Raw genomic sequence first — 9,129 nt, 5'->3', positions numbered from 1 at the left:
AGTTATTCTCCCACATGAGAGGTCATACTGTATTGTAACAGAGTCAATAGTACTCAAAATTATTACATTCATTATCATGTTCTTTTACTTATTATTGTCTTCTATTTTTTCTAATTGCATTACTTATATATGGGGTTGGGCGTAATTCGGATGATCCGAACTAACACCTAAAATCCGAATCGAATTTTAAATTTCGAGTGAACCCGAATAGTTATCGGTTTAGATATTTTAATTTTTAGTATATCCGAATATAAATTTGCTTCGGATACCGGGTGTTAAAATTTGATCCATACCCGATCTAAAACCCGAACTAACCAAAATTTTATTATAAATATAATAATATAAATTACATATTTAGTTTTGAATGTATTTTATAACTAATAATATATTAATTTCAAAAGTCTCTTAACTAATTATTAGTATTTTGTCTTATTTTTAGTTTGATAGTATATGAAAAATTATAAATATAAAAATAATAAAATCATTTTAAAATTTTAAAATTGATAAAAATAAAATTTTGGATATATACAAACTAACTCGAAATAAACTTGAAATAATTTCACCCAAACCGAACCTATCCGAATTAAATTTGATTTAGATATCGAGTGTTAAAAACATCACCCAAAATTTTTGAATATTCAAAATAAAATTCGGACATTAACCGAATCAAATCGATGCTCAACTCACCCCTACTTATATAAATATAACTTATTTATAAATTTATCTCCTCATCCAAAAACTTGTAAAAAGAAAAAGTAAGAACAATAAACTTTTTTTTTTGGTGGTCCTTCAAAATCTTTTACGTAATTTTAAAATGGAAACCTTGGTTTATTACCCGGATTCCTTAGCGCAGTTCCTTATCGATTTTGAAGTATGTGTTTTGGAGTTTTGCTTGATTGGCACGTAGATAGGCTGAGTCACATAATGTTGCAATCTAGTCCTTTTACAATTCAATTTCCCAAATTGGTCCCCAAGTAGGAGTTGCCATTAATTGTCTTGTTTATTGTACAAGCGTGTGGGTGTTACATGTAACTGTCACGACAATTTGCAACGTATTTTGTGTGTTTCGGAATTAGCGGCGAACCGTCCATTTGTAAAGCATGTTATCCGACATTATTTGTGGTGCAAATCACATTTATTGGTAAAAAAAAAAAAACTACTATTTATATGTGCAAAAATAAATATGGAGTATCTACTATACTAATGAGAGCTAAAAAAAAGTTAGGCCTATAATGAATAGAGAAAATGTCCGTCAAATTATTAAATCAAATGAAGGTCAGATTGTTGATATTTTAATTTTTTTCTTTGAAATTTTCAAATTTATCCTTAATTATATCTACTATACTAATAAGAGCCCAAGAGAGTTAGACCTATAATTGGTAGAAAAAATGGCGATCACATATTTTAATCAAATGAATGGCTCAGATTGATTAAAAGATTGATCAGATTTAAATTTTACACTAAATTTCCTAAAATACCCACACACCGTTACTAATTCCGTTAAAATTTTAAGAATTGCCGTTAGTTCACCGTTAACTTACTCATTGATTTCAATAAAAAAAAAAAAAGGTCTTAGGTTCGAACCTCATCCCAATCAGAGTTGGCATTTCTTTAATTTAGCATTATGTGTCCACAATGCCTTTATTCAAAAAAAAAAAAATTATTCATTATCAATAAATTAAATAAGAGAAATAATTTTATTAGTTGTATTGTCTTTATTTTTCTTTAATATAAAAATTCTTTATATTCAAATTTATTAATTGATTATATTCGCTACATTGTCCTTACAATATCTTTATTCAGTGAAAAAAAATTATTAATTATCAATAAATTAATTAAAAGAAATATTTTCATTAGTTAAATTGTCTTTATTTTTCTCAAATGTAAAAATTTTTACATTCAAATTCATCAATTGATTATATTCACTACATTATCTATTATGTTTTTTTGTGCACTATTTTTCTAATTAAATATCCAAGTTATAATACAAAATAATGCTATATATTTATTTACCAAGTATTTTATTAATACCATGAAAAAATTAAAAAAATATATAATTAATAAAGCCAACCATATTAACTACTTTGAGAGTTTTTGTGACAAATAGAGTATTCAAATCACACAACAAATTGAAGTGAGAACTACCTCGCAATGTCCTTGTTTGACAATCAGCAGTTAGCGGATTATACTAGCGGATTTGACCAGCGAATTTATTTAATTATTAACATTGGGTAGAAAAAATGACCGCCAAATTATTAAATCACATGAATGGTTCATATTGTTCAGGTTATAATTTTTTTCTTTTAAGATTTTCTAATTTATCCTTAATTATATGATTATCCATTTAACTTTTCCGTTAATTCACAGTTAGTCTAATTCTAATATTAAAGTCTAATATAGAATTATAACTACACCATTAATCTAATTTTAATATTAAAGTATTAATAGAACTTAACCACAAATCCTAATGTCGGAATCTCCTCAAACAATATTAGTATATATTTAATATTTTATGCCCTAATTTTTATGTGTTCTCCCTTATGTCCCGTATTTGGTTTCAACTATACATATACAATTATTTTATTGACAATTATAATCAATCTTGATTATATTATCTTGCATTTGTAAACTGAGAATTACCTATTTAACCCGCACGGGCTTAGCTCAATGGTTTAGTGGGTAGTATTTGGGAGAAGAGACCAACTTTTGAACCTCGGCGGCGGCAGTGCGAGAATTATGTCCAAAGTGGGCAGATTCCTTGTGCGTATCAGCATTTGGCCCTGTCTACTGAACCATTGAGTCACCGTGATTTACAACTTCCCACAATGCTCTGTCGGGCCGGAGTGTGGGGGGCCCTTGGGGTTGAGGACTCAACCTTTGGGAGAAGAATTACCTATTTAAATACGCAAATTCAACCTTCAATTATATATGCATGAACAATTTTAATATAATCCTGCCTTAATATACTTTAAAGTACTTATTTAAAAAAAAAAAAAAAGCATTGGGCATTATCCCAATCGCGCAATGCGCGTAAAAAACTAGTGATTTCAATAAGAAAGATCTTAGGTTCGAACTCCATCCCAATCAAAGTTGACATAATTAATATTCTATTTTACTATCATTAAAAAAATAATTTAGTAGCTACAACAAAAAATAATACATATGCATTTCTTTAATTTAGAATTATGTGTCTACAATGCCTTTATTCAAAAAAAATTATTCAGTATCAATAAATTAAATAAGAGAAATAATTTCATTAGTTATATTGTCTTTATTTTTCTCCAATGTAAAAATTCTTTACATTCAATTTCATCAATTGATTATATTCGCTACATTGTCCATACAATGTCTTTATTCAAAAAAAAAAAAAATTATCCATTATCAATAAATTAATTAAGAGAAATAATTCAATTAGTTATATTGTCTTTATTTTTCTCCAATGTAAAAATTCTTTACATTCAAATTCTTGATTATATTCCTTACAATGTCTTTATTCAAAAAAAAAATTATTCATTATCAATAAATTAATTAAGAGAAATAATTTCATTAGTTATATTGTCTTTATTTTTCTCAAATGTAAAAATTCTTTACATTCAAATTCATAAATTGATTATATTTACTACATTGTCTAGTATCTTTTTTTTTTTTACACTATATTTAATTAAATATCAAAGTTATAATACAAAATAATGCTATATATTTATTTACCAAGTATTTTATTAATGCCATGAAAAAACATATAATTAAACCAATCATATTAACTACTTGGGAGATTTGTTGACAAAGAGAATATTCAAATCACACAACAAATTGAAGTGGAAAACTACCTCGTAATGTCCTTGTTTGACAATCAGCAATTAGCAGATTCTGTTAGCAGTTAGCAAATAGCGGGTTTGACCAGCGAATTATATCAGTTGGTAAAAAGATATTTGAAAAAAATTAGTTGTTTAGACTAACATGTAAAATGACTTAAAAGGCATAATAACAATAATGATAATAATAATAATAATAATAATAATAATAATAATAATAATAATAATAATAATAATAATAATAATAATAATAATAATTTAATACAAGAAATAAAAATAAAATTAAAATAAATAAATAAAACGTATGGGGAGCTGAACGTTCGGCTATTATTAGTTTTGCCACTTTTTTCACATCGGTGGTAAAAGTGACATAGGAGTCGTGAGGAGGCTCAGGGCTCCAATTTAAATATTAAGCTTGCCTATCCGATGATGGGCATGTAGTGAGCCAGCTAAGCTGTCTCTTGTTATTCAAGGAGTTGAAATGGCTCTACAGTAAATGTTTTTTTTTTTAAATTTTTTTTTAAATATAGAGGTGTTTTGGGAAATCATTCTCCAAAACGCTAAGTGAAAATATTGTAAATTGTACTGTTTGTATTTTCAGTGGTTTGGAACAAATTGTTGCTACAAACTGTTGAATAACCAAACACTTTTTTTAGCATTTCGATCTTTGGGTTACATTATATTTACCAATCGTCCAATATCTTTGAGTTGAATTAGATGAACACTGAGCAAAACACCTAAAAGACTGATACCGTTGATTCATTCATTGATCTATGTGCCTTCATAAAATATATTAGAACTCTTTGCAACAAAAATACTTGGTTACTATTTTAAAAAAAGTTTAGTGACAATTATAATGAATTTTCTATATTATCTTGTATTCATATACTATGAGTTACATATTTAAATAAACAAATTCGACATTAAATTACTTATGTATGAACTTCTCATATATAATTATAAATATTGGGCATTAACTCATTTGCACAATGCGCGTGTAAAACTAGTCATTCCTTATAATTGTTCTCTTACTTAAAATATTATTGAAGTATCGTGAGTTACTGTTTCATAATTTTGTCGACTTGATGTGTGAGGGCATTTTAAAGGTGAAAGAAAGTGCTTAATATAAAAATTATGATTAAACTAAAATAAATAAATAATAATAATTAATAAGTAAATGACATAAGTCATATAAAATCTAAATTATATTTTATTTATATGTAATTATGTATTTATAATAGCTTATGTAAAATGTTATAATGATTTGTTTATTTGTGATAAATTTATTCAAATTATTTGTGTTGATTCGTTATATTATAATTGGTAAATATGTAAATGATATTTCATAGTAATTTTTTTTGAAAGCAAAAACAACTGAACATATTTAATGAAAAAGAGCTGAAACAAAATCAGGATGGACCGAATCCCAGTACAAAGAATTAGCCTGCTGAGAGGCATGAGCTGCTAAAGTATGAGTAATAACATTAAACTGTCTAGAGACTAAATGCAAAGAACAAGCAGAAAACGAAGCCTTAAGACTTAAACAATCTATAATAATAAACCCAATGTGAGACCTTGGTATGATGGTGGTAGTTGTGAGTTAGCGATGCAAATTCGAGTAGTCTGTGTGGAGGGCTACAGATGATAATCCACGCCCCCTAAGTCAAGAAAGTGCCTCCTTACAAGCGAGAGACTCCGCCATAAGGGCATTTGTGCAGTACGGTAGTGGTCCATTTGAAGCTGCCACGAAGTCACCGTCGGTAGTGCGAAGGATTGTGCCAAAAGTGGGCGTACCTGCAGTTGGTGAGTAACTGCCATCGAACAAACAGTTGAGTACACTGTCCTCCAGGTGGGATGGATGATGCGGCAAGCTGGCGGCGGGAACAGCAGGGGGGTGTGTCGCAGCGTTCCAAGCTGAAACGGTAAAGGACGTGGCTCACCACACCTAGACCGGGCGCTGCATGCAAACATTCCAGACAATAGAGTTATGAGCATTCCATAAGTGATAAAAACTGCAACAATCTTCACAAGGACCTCCCATGATAACACACACATTGCATTCTCAAACCATCTAGGGAAAGAGTCCCCCTGACACACTAGCAAATAGTAGGTTGAATTCATGCCAAACTAGATGTGCAAAATCACACTCTAGGTGGGTGTGCATTATATCTTCATGATACGAGACACACATTAGAGATGACAAGCTCACCTCAACCTTCCTTATAAGTAGATTAGTGGTGGTAGGAAGAATCTCATTGATAGCTCTCCACAAAAATGTCATCCATTTAGGGGGGACTTTAATCTTCCAAAGTGCATTCCACTTACTAAAGCCAAAAGGGGAAGGGGGTGGGGGGGATGTTACACTCTCCCACAATATTTCTATATCCACTCTTCACATGATAGGAACCACTTGGATCTCCATAAGATGGAGTCACAGGGACCCTGATATTACGGTTCACATCACTATGGATGGAAATATCCCTTAGAATAGACAAGTCCCACGAGTTATTGAGTTGGTCTCCTTATCAACAATCTAGACACACTTGAGCCATGTAAGTTATGGGGAATAGGGGTATGTATCATTGGGTCAAAGTCATCAAGCAGCTACGGGTGACCCCATATAGAGGTAGAATCCCCATTGCCAATCATGGGCAGCCATAATACTTCTCCAACAATAGCTAGGGTTATTTCCTATAAATGCATCAATAAAAGTGGTTTTAGGAAAATACCTTGCCTTATATACTCGAGCAACCAGAGATTGGGGGTTTGTGAGAAAACGTCAAGCTTGTTTGCCCAACATAGCCAAATTAAAAGCACGAAGATCCTTGAATCCTAACTCACCAACACTTTTAGGCTTACTTAAGCAGTCCCAGGCCATCTAGTGAATACATCTCCCATTAGCACCTCCCGAACCCCACCAATAGTGATTCATAGTCCTCTCAATTGCACTATACAGGGAATCAGTTAGTAGGAAAACACTCATAGTACAAGTGGGCATAGCCTGAGCTACACTTTTGAGAAGAATTTCCTTGCCAGCCAGCAAGAGTATATATTTGTGTAGGTTCATTATATATTATAATTGGTAAGTATATACATGATACTTAATAGTAAAATATATTTGTGGTGATTCGTTATATATTATAATTGGCAATATGTAAATGATATTTCATACTACCTCAAGGAGATCAAGAAGTGGTTGAGCATGAACTGGAGAGTTTCTATCCGGGGCATTTACCGAGAACAAAACGAAGTTGCCGATGCCTTGGCAAGTTTGGGTGCGAATCAGAGAGATCACTGGAAGGTTCTAACCTCCTCCCCTTCTGGAATCAAAGAGCTTATTCAAGAGGACATAACTCGAGTCTTTAGAATGCGGTTTGTGAGAGAAAGAAGCTAGGATATCTTTCTTGTTGGGGTATCCCCTCCCCCTAGATCTAAACAAAAATGATATTTCATACTAAAATATATTTGGTTTAAAATAGTATTAAATAGCTAGGTAAGTTATTTTGGTAAGCAATGTATTCAAGGTAAATATAATTACATAATGGCAAGTGACTTACGGGTTTCATGGCAAATATTGGAACTTGGATCGTGGGATAAGGGTGTTTGACCAACCAATAAGGGAGATCTTCGCGATGTTAAGGGACGATGCTCTGGGGATACCCTAGAGTCGAGATATTTTTGAGATATCTTAAGTCTAGGGTCTACCCCTTCAATTGATGTAAAAATTAATATTTAACCGTATAATGGTAATTTGGTTCAAAAATATTATAGTTCAATATTTTTGATATAATGTACAATTTGACAAGCATAAAAATACAAACATAAAACAATGATATCACATGTATAAGCATAAAAATACATACATAATTCAATCATATACCATGTATTGAATCTTGTAAGCTAGTTAGAATATTTTAAACACATGTAATGCTTGATAAACAAAAAAATAAAAATAAAAATACAAATAATAGTAAAATTAAAATTTCAAAAAACATAATAAGTCACAATCAATATTATATCATTGATTTATGTCTGTTTTTCTATTAATTTTTTGTATACATTATGCTATAAGAGTTGTACTATATAAATCTTTGGACAAAAATATTCATACCGTTATAACTCGTGTTACCTTGACTCATTATTATTACCATACACATGTATACACAATATATTTCCTTATATTATTTGATTGTAATAATGCATGTAGACATTATATATTGAAATAATATAAGAAATAAAATTGAATTCATTTATGTTAGTGTTTTTAATTGTTCAAAAACCCCATATTATAATTGGCAATATTATTATGGCATACTAAGATAAGTCTAGCTTGTGTCCGTCCAGCTCTACAGACGACTGATCAATCAGAAACAACAACAGAAGGATTGACACTGAAGATCTGATTTAAGAAGGTATTGACTTAAAAGCTGTACGCGGTTTACAGGAGACAGATTTGGAAGGAAGATCAGCGTATCTGCTTTGGAAATGTATGGACTGAATCTTTAAGATTACTTTCTTCAAATATTGTCCTACCATCTACAATCAAAGACATCTTTGGAAGGAGTGTTCTATCGACGGATCTATAAGTACCATCATTTTAAGAGAATTATGGTTACGCCTTACGCAAGAAGAAACACTTCACATCTGCTATATGAGACTAGATCTTTGATTGTCATGCATCTTCTCAATACAACATCTTCATGGTGATTAAGATGATGAACTTGAGAAGAATCACTGCTGCTTAAACGAAAGGACACTGTGATCACACTGTTGTGGGAACAACTGTATAGAGCGTCATTGAAGTGGACTGCATCAGAGTGAGCTCTCCAAGTGAAGGGATTTCATTGGACTTCTGTATGCATGGCTCTCCATCTTCAACAATCCACTAAACCTGTGTAGACTGGGTATGTACCTTGTGTGGGGTACATGGGTAAGATTATTGTATATCTACCTTTGTACATTGGATTATGATTTAGTGGATTGGACGCCTATGTGATCGTCCCCCAGACGTAGATACACACTGTATCGAACTGGGTAAACATTCTGTGTCTTTGGCTTTGTGTTGTTCTTTTCTCTTTTATCTTCTCTATGATTTATTATTACTGACTGACTTCATCGCTGAATCCGTCAGTACATTTCGTCAGTTGATTAATCCAGTTAATCTGTTTAAAAAAGAGGGAATGCAAAATTACAATTTAGACTTTAGTTAAATGTTACTGATGAGGTACGGACCCAACAGGCTTAGGGCCCAAGAAGGGAAAAGGATTAAGCCCAGAGAATGATAGGCCCAAAAGATAGACCCGGGCCAACACAGGGA

The 9,129-nt window shown here is 31.3% G+C and overlaps 1 long non-coding RNA gene across 1 annotated transcript in view; it reads right to left on the bottom strand.

The window, feature by feature from the left end:
- Window positions 1–2,993, bottom strand: part of LOC109179867 — a 24,322-nt gene extending 21,329 nt beyond the window's left edge. The window contains exon 1 of the long non-coding RNA XR_002053998.1: window positions 2,978–2,993. This is a non-coding gene — a long non-coding RNA (uncharacterized LOC109179867). The remainder of the gene's footprint in view (window positions 1–2,977) is intronic.
- Between the last annotated feature and the right edge of the window lie 6,136 nt (window positions 2,994–9,129).

This window comes from Ipomoea nil, unplaced genomic scaffold (genome assembly GCF_001879475.1).
Source record: "Ipomoea nil cultivar Tokyo-kokei standard unplaced genomic scaffold, Asagao_1.1 scaffold0980, whole genome shotgun sequence".
Classification (NCBI taxonomy): domain Eukaryota; kingdom Viridiplantae; phylum Streptophyta; class Magnoliopsida; order Solanales; family Convolvulaceae; genus Ipomoea; species Ipomoea nil.
The sequence above is the reverse complement of the archived record's forward strand: the minus strand, read 5'-3'. Positions and strand labels throughout refer to the sequence as shown.